At 32.2% G+C, this 14,183-nt stretch overlaps 1 protein-coding gene across 5 annotated transcripts in view; it reads right to left on the reverse strand.

Moving 5' to 3' along the window:
* Positions 1 to 14,183, reverse strand: part of LRRIQ1 (leucine rich repeats and IQ motif containing 1) — a 213,340-nt gene that overhangs the window by 162,674 nt on the left and 36,483 nt on the right. The window lies entirely within an intron of this gene.

The following is a 14,183-nucleotide window of genomic DNA, read 5'->3' on the forward strand; positions in this document are numbered from 1 at the left end:
TCTCTCTATGCATCACGCTATTATATGAAATAGGCAGTTTTAAAAACTGGAAGTATGGCTTATGGTCTAAAGTAAGTACAGTTAAGCAGAATGTCTTCAGTGAGTATTACACATATGGGAGTCATTGAGGCTAAACTTTGGAGAATCAAGCTTCATTGTGATTTTCTTGTCAAACCCCAAAATATTTTTTTTAATTAAATGTTGGATTAGGCATGAGTTTTCAACCAAAAAAAAAAAAAAACTTTATTTGATAATAAACTGAAAGGTAATCTTGAAAGAAACATCATTATGTATAAAAATAATATCTGGAATTTATGTAATAAATTTATCCTGGAGACATTTAAAGCATTAACTCAAGGTTTGTTCTTCTGATTATACCTTGTAATTTACAGAAAGAAAGGGCAGAAAGACTGCTTATATCAAAATGGAGAAATAAAAGGAAAAATCAAGTAACATTACCAAGATTTCACAAGGAAGCTTAGTCTGCATCATATTTTAAAAATATATCTAATATCAATATGTAACATATAAAATTCAGAATTATGATAAATATTGTACAAATATTTCACAGAGATATATTTTAAGAAAAACTATATATCAAAATTTCAGTATTTCTAATAGTTTAAGTCAAAATAATTTGATATTATGCATGATTATTTCTTATGAAAAGGAATATATTTTTATGCTAAAGAGTAAATTTTCTTATAATGCTAAATAAATTTTATAATATCTAAGAAAAGCAGGAAAATGCATAGAAGACCTATAGAAGAGAGAGACTGAAATTTAAATATAGGCAGTAATCTTACATTTTTAACTGCTTATCTAGGATTATATGTACTGGTATTTTCTTGTAATGTAAAATAGCAAGCATAACTTAGAAAAATTGTCATCTGTTGTTGTTCAAGGAGTGAATTTGCTCTGCCCTATAAGAAATGACTAACCATTTAAATAACAGACCAATTATATATTATCAATTCTAAGGTATTAGAAATAGTATATTACATATTCTAATAATTATATATTCGTTAAAATGTAATTTAAAGTTTGCTGAAATAGAAAATACTTTGGAATTTAGTATGTCTTATGATCACTTCTAATGAATATCAGTAAACCCACTGAAGTAGTTTAAAGGTATTCAAGGCAGAAGGAAATGCTAATAAAAATTTGTAATTGTGTAAAATAAAATTTCCTTTATCAAACATTTACACATGTTAAGCAATCTACTTCCATAAGCTTAATATTTTTAAAAGCCATGCACATTGCTCTTAAGCTTTTCAGAGCTATTCAGAAATAGAATCTTCCATTAAATCATTTAGAGTTGGGAATGCATTTGTAAAACTTTTCAAAGGTCACACAAGAAGAGAACCAAGAATGAAACATTAGTCATACACTGAGTAAAGCTAAAGGATTTGGCAGAAGCAGCCTAAAAGAAATAGGAAATAGCAGACAAAGCAGCAGAATAATTGGGAAAGAACAAGAGGAAAAAGCAAACGGAATTCTGTGATGATGACAGTGGTTACTAAAAATAAAAAAAAATAATAATATACATTTTACAATTATGAAAGGCATTTTTATTCACACTAAATTATACATGGCCAATAGTGTGAAAAGGAGTATGGAGAGGCCACTGTCTTGGCAGTCATGAAGTAGCTAAAGACTTTTGTTAGAGGCAACAATAACATAATCAAGATGGAAGTCACAGTGCAGTAGAAGTGGGGGCAAGGCATATAGACCTTTTTTTGATATTTGATTATGGAGAGAAGGTCATCTAAAGTGCTTAAAATGGCCCACAAAACCCTATATTTGAACTCATCCTCTACTACTATCCCATTATCTTGGTTCATTCTACCATGTTAACCTCATTGCTGTTCCTCAAACATGCCACACACACTTCCACCTTAGGGCTGTCTGTATATGTAAAAAGCAATATGAGAGTGTGAACATGTTAGGCTAGGAAGAATTAAGTAATGCCCACCAACTAATTTCAAACATTAAGACACCATGATTTTCAGCCAGTACACAGAGAAGGTATAATGAGTCCATTCAATAATCTGTTTGAGATTCCAATCTAGTGGAATTACCATGATTTCAAGCCTCCGATACCGAGGAATATTTGACAGAGCATTTGTACTTCTATGAATCCATTACATAGTAATACACACACAACTACAAAGTAAAATGTAGAGAAACTCCTTTCCATATTATTTAAAACAAAGAAATGGAGATAAGTTAAATGTCTATCAGTAAGGGAATAGTTAAATAAATTATGGAGTATCTAAAAATGAATACACCTAATCTTCAATATGAAGTAGTCTGACATAGAAGGATGTCCATGATCTATTACTATATGTAAAACCTAATTTGTATACATAGGCTTTTAGCTATTTGAGTATGTTGGAATTTAAATCTATACATCTATATTGGTATTGCAAAAATATCTTAATTGATTCATAAACAATTATGAGCCATGGTTACTCTTACAAAATAAAAAAAAGAAGGCTTAAACAGAGAATGTTTTATTGCTTACATTATATAATTCTCTATTTTTAAAAAATGCTTAAATGAGAATGCACTTCTTGCATAACAGATTTAAAAACAATCTATTTGGGGGAAAAAACTCAGAGCAAGTATTGAATAGAAGTGTTACTTTGTATTTAATCCTGACTACCACCACTACCAACAATGATTGTTTAACTGAAGAAAACCTTGGAAAACCTGATCTGCTATTCATTAAAAGGGCTTGCTATATAGCCAAATAGGGGAACTCTGTACTTAGATAAGAGGACATACCTCTTCGACTTTAAGATAAAAGTTTTAAAGGAAATGCAATGAAACAGTAGACAGAGACTGGGTAAGATCTCTACAGCACTGGCCTAAATATAACTGTGAGGGAGGATGCGTATATGAATATATATATATACATATGTGTATATATGTGTTATACATATGTGTATATACATGTATATATATATGTGTGTGTGTATATATATGTATATATATAGCCTAAAACTTAGTTTAATGACAAAAAAAGGAAATCATTTTAAAAAAATATGTGAAATATGTGGAACTGAGGCATGCCAACAAACAAGTGCATGAGCTCGGAAGATCTTTCAGCCTCATTGAGCCTTGAGATGACAGCAGTCCTGGTTGGCAACTTGACAGCAACCTCTTGAGAGATCCTGAGACAGAACTACCCAGTTAAGCCACTCCCAGATTCTTGATCCACAGAAAATATGAAGTAATAAGTGTTTGTGGTTTTATATTGCTCTTTTAGGGTACTTCACTTCACAACAACATACAACTAATACAGTAAGGATTACATTCTGAAGAAAATATGAGAAAGAAGAAAATATGTTGAAAATCCTCGGGGCAGTAGAAGGACAGTTAAAGAAACTTAATGTAACAAGAATTCAAAGATATTAAAATAACAGATGGGTACACAAGTGGACCAAAATAACACCATGACAGAACTAGCAAATACTTTAGGAACAACATTCTACAGAACAGAGAACTAAAGCTTGAATTGCCCACAAAAAAAAAAAAAAAAAAAAAAAAAAAAGAGAGATCATCACATGAAGAATAAAATATGAAGAAGCTGAAAATGAAGACATAGATTAGATTAAATAATAATAGACATGAAAGACAGATAAACTCAACCAACATATGAACCATCTATGATTGAAAAAAGAACCAAGGCAAAAAGTTTTCAAATATAAAAAACCAAAATTTTTCAAAAACAATATAATAACTTAGTCTGTAGTTTGAAAGGGACATTGTGTTCCAAACAAATTTATGTGGATTTCTTGACTATGTTTCTTGGTTCAGTTATGAATCAAGGACAAGGAAATGTTATTCAGGTATCTACACAAAAATCAGTTATGAGGGTAGAAAATCAAGTTGGCCTCTCACTTGCAATAGCTACACACAATATCATGTATTGTCACACAGCACCAAGTGAAAGTGTTACTTTCATAATAAAGTATGAGTTTATTTTTCTTTAATGTTTATTTATTTATTGTGAGAGAGAAACAGCATGAGCAGAGGAGGGAATGAGAGAGAGGGAGACTCAGAATCCGAAGCAGGCTCCAGGCTCTGAGCTGTCAGCACAGAGCCCGACGCGGGGCTCAAACTCACAAAACTTGAAATCATGACCTAAGCTGAAGTCTGACGGTTAACCAACTGAGCTACCCAGGCACCCCTAAAATATGAGTTTAAAGCACAGCTTTATTCTCATTCAAGAATCAAGGCAATTGACAATCGCAAATGTGAAAGAATTCGGGAATTATAGGACGCATCTTTCTTTGAAAAATAAGATTTAAAAAGAGCTAATGAACTGAATAATCCAGACAAGCAGAGGATGAAAGGAGTAGTTGTCAAAAGAACTGGTATTGACCAACTGTCATACAGATCAAATGTTGCTAACAGATATATATGTAGAATCATAACTCCTGATGTGAGTAATAAAAATTGTGAGGTGAAAAGAATAAATATTCTAATTTATTTCATTTTCTTAAAGAGTTAATATTGCCTAAACTAGATGAATTAAAAGCACATGTTTTCATAATTTACTGAACAACAAAAAAGGTATTATAACTGACAAAACTGGAAGGGGGAGATGGAGGTATAAATGAGATAATTTTATCATCTTTTTTTTAAAGGTTTTATTTATTTATTTTTAATGTTAATTTATTTTTGAGAGGGAGATACAGAGTGTAAAGAGGGGAAGGGCAGAGAGAGAGGGAGACACAGAATCTGAAGCAGATTCTAGGTTCTGAGCTGTCAGCACAGAGCCCGACATGGGGCTCGAACTCATGAACTATGAGATCATGACCTGAGCCGAAGTCAGACGCTTAACTGACTGAGGTACTCGGGTGCCCCAATAATTTTATCATCTTTAGCATGAGGTAGCCACTCTAAAATTTCGAAGACAAAACATTTTCATATATTTTCCTGCTCTGTTGTTTAATAATGCTTTTGTGAGTTTTTAAATATGTCCTATCTTAGGAAACTGTAGAACAATTAACTAAAAGGGAATGTTCCCGACCAGTAATTCATATAGGGATGACTTTTTTGTTGTTGTTCATCATAAAATTATTTTGTATACATTAATATATTTTAATGATTGCTTTACTTTACAATCATGGTACTTTTTAAACACTCATATTGGTATTCAACTCAGTAGTGGTTAAAGTTATATCTGCATTATCTCAAAAGCAGCACTAAAATGTTGACTTTCTTTAATATTAATATAAAATATATGCCTAGAGCTCATCTCTTTAAGTACAGTATAATAACCACAGATATTAAACTTTTTCTACCATTTAATTAAACTTTACTTAATTAACTACCTAAACTTTTTTAAATTAAACTTTACCCTAAGTATATTCATATAGAAAAATTAAGCATGATTGGCTGAAGAGTTACCATATTCATTTCAAGTGATTTCTTATTTCAATTACTTTTTTCTTTCATATAAATGCCTCCTATATATAGAAGGACATTCTGTTTACCATTTTGTACTTGTTATTCCTCAAAGAGTTTGTGGTTTCTATTTAGGTGTCAGCTAGGCTTATCACAGTTTTATTTTCTTAATAAGTAGTATATGGTAATTTTTTTCTAATTTTTTGAAATAAGAAGCATAGAGTATCATATATTAACACATATGTATAAATCATTTATTTTCCCCATATTTCTACTACAAATATCAAAACCTATTTTTTCAAAAATGGCTTTACTTGTAACATAAAATTCATCAGAGACTTGTTTTACTAGTATCAGCCCTGTGCTGTGTCCACACAGAAATAGAAAAATAATAAAGGCAGAATCTCTGCTAAAATATCTTACTGGATCCCTTCAACCACATTTTTTAAAAATTATAGCATGTAAAAACGTTAACACTTTATTGTGAAGTGCATAGAGTAAATTACAAAACAATATTACAGTAGTGATTTTTTTAAAGGCAGAAAACAATATGGAAAGACAGAACAATAGGCAAGAAAATAAATAAACGGCATCCAAATTGGGAAGGAAGCAACACTATCACTATATGCAGAAGACATGGCACAATATATATAGAGGACCCTAAAAACTCCATCCACCAAACTGCTAGCATAAATGAATAATGAGTAAAGTAGCAAGATACAAAATCAATGTATAGAAATATGTGGCATTTCTATATACTAATAATGCATATATGAAAATTATCCCATTTATAATTGCACCAAAAATAAAATAAAATACCTAAGAATAAACTTAACCAACAAGGTGAAAGACCTGTATATTGGAAACTATAAGACACTAATAAAAGGAAGTGAGGAAGTCATAAATAAATGAAAAGACATTCTGAGCTCACGGATTGAAAAAATGTATATTGTTAAAATAGAACAATATCCAAAGCAATCCACACAGCCAATGCAATTCCTATCAAAATCCCAATGACATTTTTCACAGAAATAGGAGAAATAATTCTGAAATTTGTATGGAACCACAAAAGACCTTGAATAGCCAAAGCACTTTTGAGAAAAAAACAAAATTGGAGATATCACACTCCTCGACTTCAAACTATATATCAAAGCAATAGTAATCAAAACACGATGGTACTGGCATAAAAACAGACACATAGATCAGGGGAACAGAACAGAGACCCCAGAAATAAACCCATACACATATGTCAATTAGTTAATGACAAAGGAGCCAAGATTATACAACAAGGTAAGGGCAGACTCTTCGATAAATAGTTTTGGGAAATCTAGACAGCCGTATGCAAAAAATGAAGCGTGGCCACAGTCTTACACCATGCACAAAAATCAACTCAAAATGGATTGAAGCCTTGAATGTAAGACCTGAAGCCATAAAACTATAAAACCCCTAGAAGAAAACATAGGTGTTAAACTCCTTGACATAGGAGGTCTTGGCAATAAATTTTTAAATCTGACACCAAAAGAAAAAGCACCAAAACAAAATAAACAAGTGGGACTATAAACTACAAGCTTCTGCACAGCAAAGGAAACCATGAACAAAATGAAAAGGTAACCTACTGAATGGGATAAAATATTTGCCAATCATATGTCTGATAAGGGTCTAATACCCAAAATAAAGAATTCACACAACTCAATAGCAAAAAACAAACAAACAAAAAATTCTGATTAAAAATGGGCAGAAGATCTGAATAGATATTTTTTTTCCAAAGACAACATATAGATGGCTAACAGACACATGAAAAGATGCTCCACATCACTAGTCATCAGGGAACTGCAAATCAAACACAAAGGGATCTCACCTCACATCTGTTAAAATAGCTATTACCAAAAAGACAAGAAATAACACGTACTGCAAGGATGTGGAGAGAAGGGAACGGAATCCTCTCACACTGTAAATGTGTGAATGTGAACTGGTGCAGCTACTATGGAAAACGGTACGAAGTTTCCATCAAAAAGTTAAAAACAGAACTACCTTATGATCTAGCAATTCTACTTCAGGTAGTTATTTAAAGAAAAAAACCCACTAAGTTGAAAAGATATATGCACCCTCATGTTTGTTACAGTATCATTACAATAGCAAAGATATGGATACAATCTAAGTGCCCACTGATGGGTGAACAGATAAAATAATTGTGATATACAAATATATACAATAAAAATTAATTAATTAATTAATTAATTAAAGTTGAAAAAGAATGAAATCTTGTCATTTGTGACAGCATGGATGGATCTCAAGGGCATTATGCTAAGTGGAGTAAGTCGGAAAAAGACAAATGTCATATGACCTCTCTCATATGTGGAGTCTGAAAAAATCGAACAAACCAAAACAAAACTCCCATACACAGAGAACAGATGAGTGGCTATCAGAGAGAAAGGGGAGTGCAAATTGAATAAAGGGAGTCAATTGTATAATGATGGATGGTAACTAGATGTGCTGTAGTAATCACTTGTAGTGTATACAAAAATCAAATTATGTTGTGCATCTGAAACAAATATAATGTTATATGCCAATTTTTTATTAGAGAGAGAGTGTGTGTGCAAGTGGGGTAAAGGAGCAGAGGGAAAGACGATCTTAAGTAGGCTCCATGCTCAATGCAGACCTCAATGCAGGGCCTCCATCCCAGGACTGTGGGATTATGATCTGACCTGAGCCGAAATCAAGAGTCAGACACTCAACCAACTGAAACACCCAGGCACCCCAATGTTATATATCAATTTTATCTCAATTTTTTTAAAAAGAAAATACTTTAAACACACACACACACACACACACACACACACACACACACACTCACACACAGAAATAAAAAAACAAAGGAAAAAAAACAAAGGGAAGGTTTATAAAAAGTGGGTGAATCCAAAAGTATTGATATTATAAACTTATACTGTCTTAAGTAATTCTAAATACACACATAAAATTAAAATGCATGACAACAGTAGTATATTAATTTGGGAGCAAGTAAATAAAGTTTCAATTTTCTAAGACCCTAGTACTGCTTTGAAAAAGTACCACATAAATTCAGATTTGGTAAATCAAGAAGGCATGCTGTATCTATAATAAACCAAAAGAATAGTAAAATAATATGTAACTTATAATAGAAAGGAAAAATGAAATAATTTAAAACCTCAACTAAAACAAAAAGAGGCAAGAAAAGAGGAAAACACAACAGGAGGAACAAATACAATCAAATAGTATGATAGTGGATTTAACCTCAAATATATCAATAATTGCACTTAATTATTAATTAACCTTAGTTATTAAAGGCTAACTAAGCTGGAAACTAAGGCTGGAAACAAAGCTGGAATTTGTCAGGAAGCCTACAGAAAACAGTAACGAAAGCAACACATTTTCACATTACATACAACAGACATCTCAAAAATAGAACTTGCAGAAATATTGTAAGTAAAAGGGTAGAAAAAATTATGTTCTATACACACTACACCAGTGATTCTCAAAGTGTGGTCCAGAGATCTCCCTCGTACAGACGCTTTTAAAGGTTCTGTGGAGTCAAAACTATTTCATAATAATTCTAAGATGTTTTTTGCCTTTTCACTCTCATTTGCTCAAGAGCTTACAGTGGAGTTTTCCAGAGGCTACATGAGGTGTGATATTGTAGCAAATTAAATGCAGAAGGAAATACGGAAATCCAGCTGTCTTGTGTTAAGCTAGACATTAAAGCGATTTGCAAATATGTGTAACAATAACCCTCTTCTCACCATATCTTTTTGTTGAAAAATACATTTATTATTTAAAAATTGTTACTAATGGAAAAGCTTTATTATCTTAATCTCTAAATGAATTAATAAATAAAAACAATAATTTTCGTCATTTTTTTATATACAGTAAACACTGATATAACCTGTTTGAGGTGGGTACTCAATAGTTTTTATGAGTATAAAAGATTCCAGAGTCCAGAAGAAAGGTAGTTTGGGTATATCAGACACAGAAGACTAAGGCAGAAAGCTTTATTACAGATGAAAAGGGACATTTAAAAGTGATAAAATTGGTGAATTCAAAAGAAATTTATAACAGTTACAAATTTATATACAACAAATAGCATGGCCTCAAGAATATTTAGAGCAATAAAAAAAAAAAAAATCAGGCTCTAAGAATAAAGAGCCACAATGCACAATCATCATGGGAGTCACATATATAACTTTTTCTCTATGGCGATGCTGACATGATCAGTGCATGCGGATTACAGGCACTACTGCGTAATAAAAACCGAATACGCTCTGACATAGGCACTCCATGAATTTCAGGCCTATTCCAAAACTAGCCACATTTATATAAGCAAGTTACTTAACTTCTCTGAGTTTTTATTATTTTATTTGTGGAGCGAGGGTGATTTCACGTTCTTGGGAGGATTAAAAACAGTATCATAAAGTAGTTTGCACACTTTCACATATGAGGTACTATTATGGCTTCCTAACAATAATCCTCAATAAAAATGATTTAAAAAAAAAACTATAACTGTGGTGAACAATAAGGCTTCAAAGAGAAATGTTTGAGCTAACCCATGAAGAAATTGGATATTAACACACACTTTTTAAAAGTCTACATACAATTGATTAATCAGTAATTTGACTCAGGCAACGCATTTGGCTCAAAACGGGGAATCTAGACAGGACGTAAGTCACAATAACTTGCCATTCTTCCTCCTTTATTCTTACAACTTCTTTTCTATCAACTGAAGGATAATAACTGAACAAAAGGGGCGTGCAGCAAGCCTTACCTTAGGATATCATTACTTCCTCAACATACCAAAGAAAATGATTCTTTTCCAGTCAACGTTTCTATTTCACTCCCCATCCCAAACAATACAAAACAGTAGCCACAAAACTATTCAAGAGCTTCTTACACATGATGTAAATATAACAAATATAAAGTGTCACTTAAATACTCTTGAGTCCACTGCTTCAATGTAATCTTTATTAACTCTTTAAAAGTTTCCTAGGTCCCACAAAATAGAACTGAGGTCAAATGTGTTTATCCCTCAAAAGGCCTTTGCCCATGGCAAAATTAGCATTTGGCCATACTTGCTACAAATATCTATTTCAAAGAATTTCTCCCACAGAAATGAGCCAATGGTCTAATAAAACATTCCTGCCACTTGGGAGGAATAAACCTCTCCTGTAAGGAACAGCAAACTAAAGATGTTAAATTACACTGGAGGTTTTCACTAAATAAGTGTTTGGGAAAGGTCTACCTTCTTTAGCTGCTCAGTGATTGCTATGTTTGATAGTTACATACAAATATGCTGAATGGCACCTAAGATTTTTAATTTCAATGCACAACTCCTTCAGGATCATACATGTTGTGTGAGAACAGGAATGCTAAATCAGGAGTCAGAAAACTTGGATGCTAGCCTCACCTCTGCTAGGACTTACATGCAAATTATGTGGGTCTGTTTTTTCATGTGGAAACTTAAGAAGCCTAAACTGGCAGATCTGTAAAATCCCTTTCAGCTTTGTACTAGGCATTGTTGCATTTCAAAACTGAAGGGTAAGCTAGCACCATCTAGTGGACTATAAAAAAATTCACTAAATATATAATAGTAAAATCCATTTCTACAAGCAAATGTCAAGGGTTTATTTTATTTTACTTCATTATTTTTTTCAAATGTTCCAAAGACAACACTTGTTGTCCAAAGACAACATGGGCAAGAATTAAGCCAGGCACATTTCCTCCAGGAGCCAAGACAGTAATCAAGCTTACGTAAAAATGTTGCATTATTTCAATATCTTTCATACTTATAACGCTAGTGTCATTTTTCCAGAAAGCAGTATTATCAGAAAACAAAGCATCAGGGGGAAGAAACTCTCCTAGTACTTCTGTCTACTTACAGTGACATCTTCTAGGAATGTGTTACCTGAAATATATAAACTAACAAATTAATTGCTCGCATTAAAGAAACACTTTTTCCAGATTAAGGTTTCCTTCAAATAGCAAAGATAGAAACGTCATGAAATGAGGAGACAAAAATTATTATTTGCTTTTATACATTAACATCATACTTATTTGCATTTTTAATTAATAATAAATGAAAGATAGCAATTTATTCCCATTTGTCTCTCTCTCTCTCTCTCTCTCTATGTAAATATCATTAGATAATCTTGGTGAGAGTCAGGACACTCATTTGTTTTCCTTATTGCTGCAGCCTCGCCAATCTTCCACTACTGTGTTCCAGTGCCTGGCAATGTGCTCACACATCATAGGTCCTCAGTAAGTTTGCTCGCTGATGAATTTATTAATCGAAGAACCTTAATATCATTACTTTTTCATCATAGTTTTAATATCGTCCAAAAAATACTAATAATCTTAAACGTTAAATGCATATTTATTAGAGAGGAAGTAGAATGAGGCAATTAAAAAATCAGATACTAGGGATACACTGCTGAGTTTTCAAATCCTACTTCTATATTTATACTAGCTGTGTGATCTTAGATAATTTACTTGACCTCTCTGTGCCCCAATTATTACCTGAGGTGGGGGGAAAGGAACATTTAATAGTAACTAACTCATAGCACTTATGTGAAAAGCAAATGAGTTAAATGTATAAAGCACATAAATATATGGTGGTTAAAAAAGGTATCTATTACTACATTTATCATATTAAATTATATTTTTTACACATAAAATGTGTAAAACAATTTTGTCATACAGCATGAATTGTTTCAAATTAATTTAGTTTCAGAATGTTTCCCTTAGAAAGTCAATAAAATTCAACATAAAAATAGAAGAAACAAAGAAAACTACATTATAAATTATAAATCACTGATTTTTCATTTGTTATTGGCTATTCACTAAAAAATTAAGTCAGAAATACTAACTCAAAATATGAAAAATTTCCCACAGATATTCAACATCCTTTCAAGGAAAGTTTTTCCACATTACTTCTGGAAAACAAAATGTTTTATCAATTTTACTTAAAATTTACTTATGGGAAATTTCAGGCAAATGAAAGCATGAAATAGAATAATTAGATAGTAACAAATGTTAAAATTTAAACTGCAAATCACCCAAATTAAATTCAGTTAAAAAAAAAAGTAATACAGGAAAATAAAAAGTTTCCAGGAAAAAAAAAATTTCTTTTTTTAAAGTTTATTTATTTATTTTTGAGAGCTAGAGAGTGTGCACAAGCAGGGGAGGGGCAGAAAGAGAGAGGGAGACAGGGAGACACAGAATCCAAAGCAGGCTCCAGGCTCTGAACTGTTAGCACAGAGCCCAATGCAGGGCTCCAACCCACAAACCATGAGATTATGACCAGAGCTTAAGTCAGATGCGTAATCGACTGAGCCACCCAGGGACCTCAAACATAAAATATTTTAGACTAATAAAAACTATAATAAAATCTCTTGTTTGTTCAAAATAAATCCATATTTATAATCACCAACTAAAGTGAGCTTAAAAAATTTAAACAATTATTATACACATTCAAAATATGCAAAAATAATTCCAGATCAAGTTAAAATATTCTATAATCAAAAACTGGCTGGAGTTCCTAGGTAGCTCAGTAAGTAAACGGTCCAACTTTGGCTCAGGTCATGATCTCACAGTTCCTGAGCTCGAGCCCCACAAGCAGCTCTATGCTGACAGCTTGGAGCCACCAGCCTCCTTTGATTATAGTTCCCTCTCTCTCTGCCCTTCCCCACTTGCTCTCTCTCTCTCAAAAGTAAATAAATATTTTTTAAAACCTTGCTACCAAAATAGAACCAATTATAGAAAATAACATAAAAATGTTATACGGTCCTTTTCAAATTACTCATGGCACACAATATGTTTAAGCATTAATGGCAATAACAAAAATATATTATTAACTTTGTAACTTTGAATTTATAGAATTACATTTTAAGTTGCTACTTTTAAAAAGTATATTTTACATTGTGTTTCTATTTCTGTAATTAGTTTAATTAGAACGGAAAACATTTATTTCAATGAATAATTTCAAATGAATTGCCTTAAGCAGATTGACAGTTTCTATTCTCATTCACTTAAAAGCAATGGAAGTCAGATAAAAATGTGCATTAAAGTTTTCTAATAAAAGGAGTAATTAGAGCTAACCTTACATATTTACTGCAACAACTACAGCTTAGTAAAAATTAGGAACAAATTATCCTTGAAACTGCAGATGTAGAATACATGGTATGTCTTCCAATTTTATTTCACCTCCTTAAGAAATATTATAGCATGGAATAGTAACCTATTAACTTATAAACACAAATCTACCTTTGTGCTCCTTCATAAGGGTTCTTAGCATCAATACATCATTGAAAGACAAAATCTATGCTTTTCCCTCAGCTCAACCAGAATCTCTGTAAGCAGTTCCTAAAGATGAAAAACAGACTCCAACTGGTCTTCAGAAAAATCTACTTTTTCATGTATACTCTCCTCACACTCAATAAATACAGTGTTTTCATTGTGCCCAACAGACAGCAAAGATGTCTTTTACCTTGTTTGCTCTGTACTACATAAAGATACCTCAAGTACATCAATTAATACCATGGCAGTTTCCACATAAATCACGCAGATATCCTATCCCAGGAAATCCACTGGTTACAAGAAATCCCATACAGCCCTGCTGGCAATGAAAATGAAGTGAATGGGAGTTAAAGCATCTCTCTCACAAACAGCCCTTTTTTTTTTTGTTAAGCTTGCTTCAGTGTGTGCCAATATAGCGACATATATTATCAATGCACTTG

This window comes from Panthera pardus, unplaced genomic scaffold (assembly GCF_024362965.1).
Source record: "Panthera pardus isolate Hobbes unplaced genomic scaffold, ASM2436296v1 HiC_scaffold_6, whole genome shotgun sequence".
NCBI classification, from domain to species: domain Eukaryota; kingdom Metazoa; phylum Chordata; class Mammalia; order Carnivora; family Felidae; genus Panthera; species Panthera pardus.